Raw genomic sequence first — 13,449 nt, forward strand, 5'->3', positions numbered from 1 at the left:
CATGTGCAAAAGAATTAGCGTCCAAATTTTACGTACGGAATCCAATTTTCTCACATAGAAACTTGAAATTTGGCACGAGCATTGATTATGTCATAAATAGGAAAAGCTAATGGGTCCCAAATCCGTTATTTAATTCTAGGCACTAAAGAATTAGCGTCCAAGTTTTACGTACGGAATGTAATTTTCTCACATAGAAACTTAAAATTTGGCACGGGCATTGATTATGTCATAAATAGGAAAAGCTAATGGGTCCCAACTCGATTTTTCAATTCTATGTGCAAAAGAATTAGCCTCCAAATTTTATGTACGGAATCCAATTTTCTCACATAGAAACTTGAAATTTGGCACGAGCATTGATTATGTCATAAATAGGAAAAGCTAATGGGTCCCAACTCGATTATTCAATTCTATGTGCAAAAGAATTAGCCTCCAAATTTTATGTACGGAATCCAATTTTCTCACATAGAAACTTGAAATTTGGCACGAGCATTGATTATGTCATAAATAGGAAAAGCTAATGGGTCCCAACTCGATTATTCAATTCTATGTGCAAAAGAATTAGCCTCCAAATTTTACGTACGGAATCCAATTTTCTCACATAGAAACTTGAAATTTGGCACGAGCATTGATTATGTCATAAATAGGAAAAGCTAATGGGTCCCAACTCGATTTTTCAACTCTATGTGCAAAAGATTTAGCGTCCAAATTTTACGTACAGAATCCAATTTTCTCACATAGAAACTTGAAATTTGGCACGGGCATTGTACTTGTTCAAAATAGGAAAAACTAATAGGTCTCAACTCGATTATTCAATTCTATGCGCAAAAGAATTAGCGTCCAAATTTTACGTACAGAATCCAATTTTCTCACATAGAAACTTAAAATTTGGCACGGGCATTGTATATGTTCAAAATAGGAAAAACTAATAGGTCTCAACTCGATTATTCAATTTTATGCGCAAAAGAATTAGCGTCAAAATTTTCCGTACGGAATGTATTTTTCCCACTTTCCAGTGTCATAGAAACGTGAAATTTGGCACGAGCATTGATTATGTCATAAATAGGAAAAGCTAATGGGTCCTATCTCGATTATTCAATTCTATGTGCAAAAGAATTAGCGTCAAAATTTTACGTATGGAATGTATTTTTCTCACTTTCCAGTGTCATAGAAACGTGAAATTTGGCACGAGCATTGATTATGTCATAAATAGGAAAAGCTAATGGGTCCCAACTCGATTATTTAATTCTATGTGCAAAAGAATTAGCGTCCAAAGTTTACGTACGGAATCCAATTTTCTCACATAGAAACTTGAAATTTGGCACGAGCATTGATTATGTCATAAATAGGAAAAGCTAATGGGTCCCAACTCCGGTTTTTAATTCTAGGCACTAAAGAATTAGCGTCCAAGTTTTACGTACGGAATGTAATTTTCTCACATAGAAACTTAAAATTTGGCACGGGCATTGGTTATGTCATAAATAGGAAAAGCTAATGGGTCCCAACTCGATTATTTAATTCTATGTGCAAAAGAATTAGCCTTCAAATTTTATGTACGGAATCCAATTTTCTCACATAGAAACTTGAAATTTGGCACGGGCATTGATTATGTCATAAATAGGAAAAGCTAATGGGTCCCAACTCCGTTATTTAATTCAAGGCACAAAAGAATTAGCGTCCAAGTTTTATGTATGGAATGTAATTTTCTCACATAGAAACTTAAAATTTGGCACGGGCATTGATTATGTCATAAATAGGAAAAGCTAATGGGTCCTAACTAGATTATTCAATTCTATGTGCAAAAGAAATAGCGTCTAAATTTTACATACAGAATCCAATTTTCTCACATAGAAACTTGAAATTTGGCACGGGCATTGATTATGTCATAAATAGGAAAAGCTAATGGGTCCCAACTCCGTTATTTAATTCTAGGCACTAAAGAATTAGCGTCCAAGTTTTACTTACGGAATGTAATTTTCTCACATAGAAACTTAAAATTTGGCATGGGCATTGATTATGTCATAAATAGGAAAAGCTAATGGGTCCCAACTCGATTTTTCAATTCTATGTGCAAAAGAATTAGCCTCCAAATTTTACGTACGGAATGTATTTTTCTCACTTTCCAGTGTCATAGAAACGTGAAATTTGGCACGAGCATTGATTATGTTATAAATAGGAAAAGCTAATGGGTCCAACTCAATTATTCAATTCTATGCGCAAAAGAATTAGCGTCAAAATTTTCCGTACGGAATGTATTTTTCTCACTTTCCAGTGTCATAGAAACGTGAAATTTGGCTCGAGCATTGATTATGTCATAAATAGGAAAAGCTAATGGGTCCTAAATCGATTATTCAATTCTATGTGCAAAAGAATTAGCCTCAAAATTTTACGTATGGAATGTATTTTTCTCACTTTCCAGTGTCATAGAAACGTGAAATTTGGCACGAGCATTGATTATGTCATAAATAGGAAAAGCTAATGGGTCCCAACTCGATTATTCAATTCTATGTGCAAAAGAATTAGCCTCCAAATTTTATGTACGGAATCCAATTTTCTCACATAGAAACTTGAAATTTGGCACGAGCATTGATTATGTCATAAATAGGAAAAGCTAATGGGTCCCAACTCGATTATTCAATTCTATGTGCAAAAGAATTAGCCTCCAAATTTTACGTACGGAATCCAATTTTCTCACATAGAAACTTGAAATTTGGCACGGGCATTGATTATGTCATAAATAGGAAAAGCTAATGGGACCCAACTCCGTTATTTAATTCTCGGCACTAAAGAATTAGCGTCCAAGTTTTACGTACGGAATGTAATTTTCTCACATAGAAACTTAAAATTTGGCATGGGCATTGATTATGTCATAAATAGGAAAAGCTAATGGGTCCCAACTCGATTTTTCAATTCTATGTGCAAAAGAATTAGCCTCCAAATTTTATGAACGGAATCCAATTTTCTCACATAGAAACTTGAAATTTGGCACGGGCATTGATTATGTCATAAATAGGAAAAGCTAAAGGGTCCCAACTCTGATATTTAATTCTAGGCACAAAAGAATTAGCGTCCAAGTTTTACGTATGGAATGTAATTTTCTCACATAGAAACTTAAAATTTGGCACGAGCATTGATTATGTCATAAATAGGAAAAGCTAATGGGTCCCAACTCGATTTTTCAACTCTATGTGCAAAAGAATTAGCCTCCAAATTTTACGTACAGAATCCAATTTTCTCACATAGAAACTTGAAATTTGGCACGAGCATTGATTATGTCATAAATAGGAAAAGCTAATGGGTCCCAACTCGATTATTCAATTCTATGCGCAAAAGAATTAGCATCACAACTTTACGTACGGAATGTATTTTTCTCACTTTCCAGTGTCATAGAAACGTGAAATTTGGCACGAGCATTGATTATGTCATAAATAGGAAAAGCTAATGGGTCCTAACTCGATTATTCAATTCTATGTGCAAAAGAATTAGCGTCAAAATTTTACGTATGGAATGTATTTTTCTCACTTTCCAGTGTCATAGAAACGTGAAATTTTTGGCACGAGCATTGATTATGTCATAAATAGGAAAAGCTAATGCGTCCCAACTCGATTATTCAATTCCATGTGCAAAAGAATTAGCGTCCAAATTTTACGTACGGAATCCAATTTTCTCACATAGAAACTTGAAATTTGGCACGAGCATTGATTATGTCATAAATAGGAAAAGCTAATGGGTCCCAAATCCGTTATTTAATTCTAGGCACTAAAGAATTAGCGTCCAAGTTTTACGTACGGAATGTAATTTTCTCACATAGAAACTTAAAATTTGGCACGGGCATTGATTATGTCATAAATAGGAAAAGCTAATGGGTCCCAACTCGATTTTTCAATTCTATGTGCAAAAGAATTAGCCTCCAAATTTTATGTACGGAATCCAATTTACTCACATAGAAACTTGAAATTTGGCACGAGCATTGATTATGTCATAAATAGGAAAAGCTAATGGGTCCCAACTCGATTTTTCAACTCTATGTGCAAAAGATTTAGCGTCCAAATTTTACGTACAGAATCCAATTTTCTCACATAGAAACTTGAAATTTGGCACGGGCATTGTATATGTTCAAAATAGGAAAAACTAATAGGTCTCAACTCGATTATTCAATTCTATGCGCAAAAGAATTAGCGTCCAAATTTTACGTACAGAATCCAATTTTCTCACATAGAAACTTAAAATTTGGCACGGGCATTGTATATGTTCAAAATAGGAAAAACTAATAGGTCTCAACTCGATTATTCAATTTTATGCGCAAAAGAATTAGCGTCAAAATTTTCCGTACGGAATGTATTTTTCCCACTTTCCAGTGTCATAGAAACGTGAAATTTGGCACGAGCATTGATTATGTCATAAATAGGAAAAGCTAATGGGTCCTATCTCGATTATTCAATTCTATGTGCAAAAGAATTAGCGTCAAAATTTTACGTATGGAATGTATTTTTCTCACTTTCCAGTGTCATAGAAACGTGAAATTTGGCACGAGCATTGATTATGTCATAAATAGGAAAAGCTAATGGGTCCCAACTCGATTATTTAATTCTATGTGCAAAAGAATTAGCGTCCAAAGTTTACGTACGGAATCCAATTTTCTCACATAGAAACTTGAAATTTGGCACGAGCATTGATTATGTCATAAATAGGAAAAGCTAATGGGTCCCAACTCCGGTTTTTAATTCTAGGCACTAAAGAATTAGCGTCCAAGTTTTACGTACGGAATGTAATTTTCTCACATAGAAACTTAAAATTTGGCACGGGCATTGGTTATGTCATAAATAGGAAAAGCTAATGGGTCCCAACTCGATTATTTAATTCTATGTGCAAAAGAATTAGCCTTCAAATTTTATGTACGGAATCCAATTTTCTCACATAGAAACTTGAAATTTGGCACGGGCATTGATTATGTCATAAATAGGAAAAGCTAATGGGTCCCAGCTCCGTTATTTAATTCAAGGCACAAAAGAATTAGCGTCCAAGTTTTATGTATGGAATGTAATTTTCTCACATAGAAACTTAAAATTTGGCACGGGCATTGATTATGTCATAAATAGGAAAAGCTAATGGGTCCTAACTAGATTATTCAATTCTATGTGCAAAAGAAATAGCGTCTAAATTTTACATACAGAATCCAATTTTCTCACATAGAAACTTGAAATTTGGCACGGGCATTGATTATGTCATAAATAGGAAAAGCTAATGGGTCCCAACTCCGTTATTTAATTCTAGGCACTAAAGAATTAGCGTCCAAGTTTTACTTACGGAATGTAATTTTCTCACATAGAAACTTAAAATTTGGCATGGGCATTGATTATGTCATAAATAGGAAAAGCTAATGGGTCCCAACTCGATTTTTCAATTCTATGTGCAAAAGAATTAGCCTCCAAATTTTACGTACGGAATGTATTTTTCTCACTTTCCAGTGTCATAGAAACGTGAAATTTGGCACGAGCATTGATTATGTTATAAATAGGAAAAGCTAATGGGTCCAACTCAATTATTCAATTCTATGCGCAAAAGAATTAGCGTCAAAATTTTCCGTACGGAATGTATTTTTCTCACTTTCCAGTGTCATAGAAACGTGAAATTTGGCTCGAGCATTGATTATGTCATAAATAGGAAAAGCTAATGGGTCCTAAATCGATTATTCAATTCTATGTGCAAAAGAATTAGCCTCAAAATTTTACGTATGGAATGTATTTTTCTCACTTTCCAGTGTCATAGAAACGTGAAATTTGGCACGAGCATTGATTATGTCATAAATAGGAAAAGCTAATGGGTCCCAACTCGATTATTCAATTCTATGTGCAAAAGAATTAGCCTCCAAATTTTATGTACGGAATCCAATTTTCTCACATAGAAACTTGAAATTTGGCACGAGCATTGATTATGTCATAAATAGGAAAAGCTAATGGGTCCCAACTCGATTATTCAATTCTATGTGCAAAAGAATTAGCCTCCAAATTTTACGTACGGAATCCAATTTTCTCACATAGAAACTTGAAATTTGGCAAGAGCATTGATTATGTCATAAATAGGAAAAGCTAATGGGTCCCAACTCGATTTTTCAACTCTATGTGCAAAAGAATTAGCCTCCAAATTTTACGTACGGAATCCAATTTTCTCACATAGAAACTTGAAATTTGGCACGGGCATTGATTATGTCATAAATAGGAAAAGCTAATGGGTCCCAACTCCGTTATTTAATTCTCGGCACTAAAGAATTAGCGTCCAAGTTTTACGTACGGAATGTAATTTTCTCACATAGAAACTTAAAATTTGGCATGGGCATTGATTATGTCATAAATAGGAAAAGCTAATGGGTCCCAACTCGATTTTTCAATTCTATGTGCAAAAGAATTAGCCTCCAAATTTTATGAACGGAATCCAATTTTCTCACATAGAAACTTGAAATTTGGCACGGGCATTGATTATGTCATAAATAGGAAAAGCTAAAGGGTCCCAACTCTGATATTTAATTCTAGGCACAAAAGAATTAGCGTCCAAGTTTTACGTATAGAATGTAATTTTCTCACATAGAAACTTAAAATTTGGCACGAGCATTGATTATGTCATAAATAGGAAAAGCTAATGGGTCCCAACTCGATTTTTCAACTCTATGTGCAAAAGAATTAGCCTCCAAATTTTACGTACGGAATCCAATTTTCTCACATAGAAACTTGAAATTTGGCACGAGCATTGATTATGTCATAAATAGGAAAAGCTAATGGGTCCCAACTCGATTATTCAATTCTATGCGCAAAAGAATTAGCATCACAACTTTACGTACGGAATGTATTTTTCTCACTTTCCAGTGTCATAGAAACGTGAAATTTGGCACGAGCATTGATTATGTCATAAATAGGAAAAGCTAATGGGTCCAACTCGATTATTCAATTCTATGTGCAAAAGAATTAGCCTCCAAATTTTACGTACGGAATCCAATTTTCTCACATAGAAACTTAAAATTTGGCACGGGCATTGTATATGTTCAAAATAGGAAAAACTAATGGGTCTCAACTTGATTATTCAATTCTATGCGCAAAAGAATGAGCGTCAAAATTTTCCGTACGGAATGTATTTTTCTCACTTTCCAGTGTCATAGAAACGTGAAATTTGGCACGAGCATTGATTATGTCATAAATAGGAAAAGCTAATGGGTCCTAACTCGATTTTTCAATTCTATGTGCAAAAGAATTAGCGTCAAAATTTTACGTATGGAATGTATTTTTCTCACTTTCCAGTGTCATAGAAACGTGAAATTTTTGGCACGAGCATTGATTATGTCATAAATAGGAAAAGCTAATGCGTCCCAACTCGATTATTCAATTCCATGTGCAAAAGAATTAGCGTCCAAATTTTACGTACGGAATCCAATTTTCTCACATAGAAACTTGAAATTTGGCACGAGCATTGATTATGTCATAAATAGGAAAAGCTAATGGGTCCCAACTCCGTTATTTAATTCTAGGCACTAAAGAATTTGCGTCCAAGTTTTACGTACGGAATGTAATTTTCTCACATAGAAACTTAAAATTTGGCACGGGCATTGATTATGTCATAAATAGGAAAAGCTAATGGGTCCCAACTCGATTTTTCAATTCTATGTGCAAAAGAATTAGCCTCCAAATTTTATGTACGGAATCCAATTTACTCACATAGAAACTTGAAATTTGGCACGAGCATTGATTATGTCATAAATAGGAAAAGCTAATGGGTCCCAACTCGATTTTTCAACTCTATGTGCAAAAGATTTAGCGTCCAAATTTTACGTACAGAATCCAATTTTCTCACATAGAAACTTGAAATTTGGCACGGGCATTGTATATGTTCAAAATAGGAAAAACTAATAGGTCTCAACTCGATTATTCAATTCTATGCGCAAAAGAATTAGCGTCCAAATTTTACGTACAGAATCCAATTTTCTCACATAGAAACTTAAAATTTGGCACGGGCATTGTATATGTTCAAAATAGGAAAAACTAATAGGTCTCAACTTGATTATTCAATTTTATGCGCAAAAGAATTAGCGTCAAAATTTTCCGTACGGAATGTATTTTTCCCACTTTCCAGTGTCATAGAAACGTGAAATTTGGCACGAGCATTGATTATGTCATAAATAGGAAAAGCTAATGGGTCCTATCTCGATTATTCAATTCTATGTGCAAAAGAATTAGCGTCAAAATTTTACGTATGGAATGTATTTTTCTCACTTTCCAGTGTCATAGAAACGTGCAATTTGGCACGAGCATTGATTATGTCATAAATAGGAAAAGCTAATGGGTCCCAACTCGATTATTCAATTCTATGTGCAAAAGAATTAGCGTCCAAAGTTTACGTACGGAATCCAATTTTCTCACATAGAAACTTGAAATTTGGCACGAGCATTGATTATGTCATAAATAGGAAAAGCTAATGGGTCCCAACTCCGGTTTTTAATTCTAGGCACTAAAGAATTAGCGTCTAAGTTTTACGTACGGAATGTAATTTTCTCACATAGAAACTTAAAATTTGGCACGGGCATTGATTATGTCATAAATAGGAAAAGCTAATGGGTCCCAACTCGATTATTTAATTCTATGTGCAAAAGAATTAGCCTCCAAATTTTATGTACGGAATCCAATTTTCTCACATAGAAACTTGAAATTTGGCACGGGCATTGATTATGTCATAAATAGGAAAAGCTAATGGGTCCCAACTCCGTTATTTAATTCTAGGCACAAAAGAATTAGCGTCCAAGTTTTATGTATGGAATGTAATTTTCTCACATAGAAACTTAAAATTTGGCACGGGCATTGATTATGTCATAAATAGGAAAAGCTAATGGGTCCTAACTAGATTATTCAATTCTATGTGCAAAAGAAATAGCGTCTAAATTTTACATACAGAATCCAATTTTCTCACATAGAAACTTGAAATTTGGCACGGGCATTGATTATGTCATAAATAGGAAAAGCTAATGGGTCCCAACTCCGTTATTTAATTCTAGGCACTAAAGAATTAGCGTCCAAGTTTTACGTACGGAATGTAATTTTCTCACATAGAAACTTAAAATTTGGCATGGGCATTGATTATGTCATAAATAGGAAAAGCTAATGGGTCCCAACTCGATTTTTCAATTCTATGTGCAAAAGAATTAGCCTCCAAATTTTAAGTACGGAATGTATTTTTCTCACTTTTCAGTGTCATAGAAACGTGAAATTTGGCACGAGCATTGATTATGTTATAAATAGGAAAAGCTAATGGGTCCAACTCGATTATTCAATTCTATGCACAAAAGAATTAGCGTCAAAATTTTCCGTACGGAATGTATTTTTCTCACTTTCCAGTGTCATAGAAACGTGAAATTTGGCACGAGCATTGATTATGTCATAAATAGGAAAAGCTAATGGGTCCTAAATCGATTATTCAATTCTATGTGCAAAAGAATTAGCGTCAAAATTTTACGTATGGAATGTATTTTTCTCACTTTCCAGTGTCATAGAAACGTGAAATTTGGCACGAGCATTGATTATGTCATAAATAGGAAAAGCTAATGGGTCCCAACTCGATTATTCAATTCTATGTGCAAAAGAATTAGCGTCCAAAGTTTACGTACGGAATCCAATTTTCTCACATAGAAACTTGAAATTTGGCACGAGCATTGATTATGTCATAAATAGGAAAAGCTAATGGGTCCCAACTCCGGTTTTTAATTCTAGGCACTAAAGAATTAGCGTCCAAGTTTTACGTACGGAATGTAATTTTCTCACATAGAAACTTAAAATTTGGCACGGGCATTGATTATGTCATAAATAGGAAAAGCTAATGGGTCAAAACTCGATTATTTAATTCTATGTGCAAAAGAATTAGCCTCCAAATTTTATGTACGGAATCCAATTTTCTCACATAGAAACTTGAAATTTGGCACGGGCATTGATTATGTCATAAATAGGAAAAGCTAATGGGTCCCAACTCCGTTATTTAATTCTAGGCACAAAAGAATTAGCGTCCAAGTTTTATGTATGGAATGTAATTTTCTCACATAGAAACTTAAAATTTGGCACGGGCATTGATTATGTCATAAATAGGAAAAGCTAATGGGTCCTAACTAGATTATTCAATTCTATGTGCAAAAGAAATAGCGTCTAAATTTTACATACAGAATCCAATTTTCTCACATAGAAACTTGAAATTTGGCACGGGCATTGATTATGTCATAAATAGGAAAAGCTAATGGGTCCCAACTCCGTTATTTAATTCTAGGCACTAAAGAATTAGCGTCCAAGTTTTACGTACGGAATGTAATTTTCTCACATAGAAACTTAAAATTTGGCATGGGCATTGATTATGTCATAAATAGGAAAAGCTAATGGGTCCCAACTCGATTTTTCAATTCTATGTGCAAAAGAATTAGCCTCCAAATTTTACGTACGGAATGTATTTTTCTCACTTTTCAGTGTCATAGAAACGTGAAATTTGGCACGAGCATTGATTATGTTATAAATAGGAAAAGCTAATGGGTCCAACTCGATTATTCAATTCTATGCGCAAAAGAATTAGCGTCAAAATTATCCGTACGGAATGTATTTTTCTCACTTTCCAGTGTCATAGAAACGTGAAATTTGGCACGAGCATTGATTATGTCATAAATAGGAAAAGCTAATGGGTCCTAAATCGATTATTCAATTCTATGTGCAAAAGAATTAGCGTCAAAATTTTACGTATGGAATGTATTTTTCTCACTTTCCAGTGTCATAGAAACGTGAAATTTGGCACGAGCATTGATTATGTCATAAATAGGAAAAGCTAATGGGTCCCAACTCGATTATTCAATTCTATGTGCAAAAGAATTAGCCTCCAAATTTTACGTACGGAATCCAATTTTCTCACATAGAAACTTGAAATTTGGCAAGAGCATTGATTATGTCATAAATAGGAAAAGCTAATGGGTCCCAACTAGGGATGAGCGAACGTGTCCGTTACGGACACATCCGCACCCGGACACCGGCTTTGCCGAACACTGCAGTGTTCGCGCGTAAGTGTCCGGGTGCCGCCGGGGGGCGGGGAGATGCGCGGCGGCAGTAGCGGGGAACAGGGGGGAGCCCTCTCTCTCTCCCTCTCCCCCCCACTCCCCGCCGCACCCCCCCGCGCTGCCACGGCGGCCCCCGAACTTTTTCGCCCGAACACTGAAGTGTTCGCAAAGTTCGGTGTTCGGGCGAAAAAGGGGCGGAGCCGAACGTGTTCGCTCATCTCTAGTCCCAACTCGATTTTTCAACTCTATGTGCAAAAGAATTAGCCTCCAAATTTTACGTACGGAATCCAATTTTCTCACATAGAAACTTGAAATTTGGCACGGGCATTGATTATGTCATAAATAGGAAAAGCTAATGGGTCCCAACTCCGTTATTTAATTCTCGGCACTAAAGAATTAGCGTCCAAGTTTTACGTACGGAATGTAATTTTCTCACATAGAAACTTAAAATTTGGCATGGGCATTGATTATGTCATAAATAGGAAAAGCTAATGGGTCCCAACTCGATTTTTCAATTCTATGTGCAAAAGAATTAGCCTCCAAATTTTATGAACGGAATCCAATTTTCTCACATAGAAACTTGAAATTTCGCACGGGCATTGATTATGTCATAAATAGGAAAAGCTAAAGGGTCCCAACTCTGATATTTAATTCTAGGCACAAAAGAATTAGCGTCCAAGTTTAACGTATGGAATGTAATTTTCTCACATAGAAACTTAAAATTTGGCACGAGCATTGATTATGTCATAAATAGGAAAAGCTAATGGGTCCCAACTCGATTTTTCAACTCTATGTGCAAAAGAATTAGCCTCCAAATTTTACGTACGGAATCCAATTTTCTCACATAGAAACTTGAAATTTGGCACGAGCATTGATTATGTCATAAATAGGAAAAGCTAATGGGTCCCAACTCGATTATTCAATTCTATGCGCAAAAGAATTAGCATCACAATTTTACGTACGGAATGTATTTTTCTCACTTTCCAGTGTCATAGAAACGTGAAATTTGGCACGAGCATTGATTATGTCATAAATAGGAAAAGCTAATGGGTCCAACTCGATTATTCAATTCTATGTGCAAAAGAATTAGCCTCCAAATTTTACGTACGGAATCCAATTTTCTCACATAGAAACTTAAAATTTGGCACGGGCATTGTATATGTTCAAAATAGGAAAAACTAATGGGTCTCAACTCGATTATTCAATTCTATGCGCAAAAGAATGAGCGTCAAAATTTTCCGTACGGAATGTATTTTTCTCACTTTCCAGTGTCATAGAAACGTGAAATTTGGCACGAGCATTGATTATGTCATAAATAGGAAAAGCTAATGGGTCCTAACTCGATTATTCAATTCTATGTGCAAAAGAATTAGCGTCAAAATTTTACGTATGGAATGTATTTTTCTCACTTTCCAGTGTCATAGAAACGTGAAATTTGGCACGAGCATTGATTATGTCATAAATAGGAAAAGCTAATGGGTCCCAACTCGATTATTTAATTCTATGTGCAAAAGAATTAGCGTCCAAAGTTTACGTACGGAATCCAATTTTCTCACATAGAAACTTGAAATTTGGCACGAGCATTGATTATGTCATAAATAGGAAAAGCTAATGGGTCCCAACTCCGGTTTTTAATTCTAGGCACTAAAGAATTAGCGTCCAAGTTTTACGTACGGAATGTAATTTTCTCACATAGAAACTTAAAATTTGGCACGGGCATTGATTATGTCATAAATAGGAAAAGCTAATGGGTCCCAACTCGATTATTTAATTCTATGTGCAAAAGAATTAGCCTTCAAATTTTATGTACGGAATCCAATTTTCTCACATAGAAACTTGAAATTTGGCACGGGCATTGATTATGTCATAAATAGGAAAAGCTAATGGGTCCCAACTCCGTTATTTAATTCAAGGCACAAAAGAATTAGCGTCCAAGTTTTATGTATGGAATGTAATTTTCTCACATAGAAACTTAAAATTTGGCACGGGCATTGATTATGTCATAAATAGGAAAAGCTAATGGGTCCTAACTAGATTATTCAATTCTATGTGCAAAAGAAATAGCGTCTAAATTTTACATACAGAATCCAATTTTCTCACATAGAAACTTGAAATTTGGCACGGGCATTGATTATGTCATAAATAGGAAAAGCTAATGGGTCCCAACTCCGTTATTTAATTCTAGGCACTAAAGAATTAGCGTCCAAGTTTTACGTACGGAATGTAATTTTCTCACATAGAAACTTAAAATTTGGCATGGGCATTGATTATGTCATAAATAGGAAAAGCTAATGGGTCCCAACTCGATTTTTCAATTCTATGTGCAAAAGAATTAGCCTCCAAATTTTACGTACGGAATGTATTTTTCTCACTTTCCAGTGTCATAGAAACGT

This window comes from Eleutherodactylus coqui, chromosome 8 (genome assembly GCF_035609145.1).
Source record: "Eleutherodactylus coqui strain aEleCoq1 chromosome 8, aEleCoq1.hap1, whole genome shotgun sequence".
Lineage (NCBI taxonomy): Eukaryota > Metazoa > Chordata > Amphibia > Anura > Eleutherodactylidae > Eleutherodactylus > Eleutherodactylus coqui.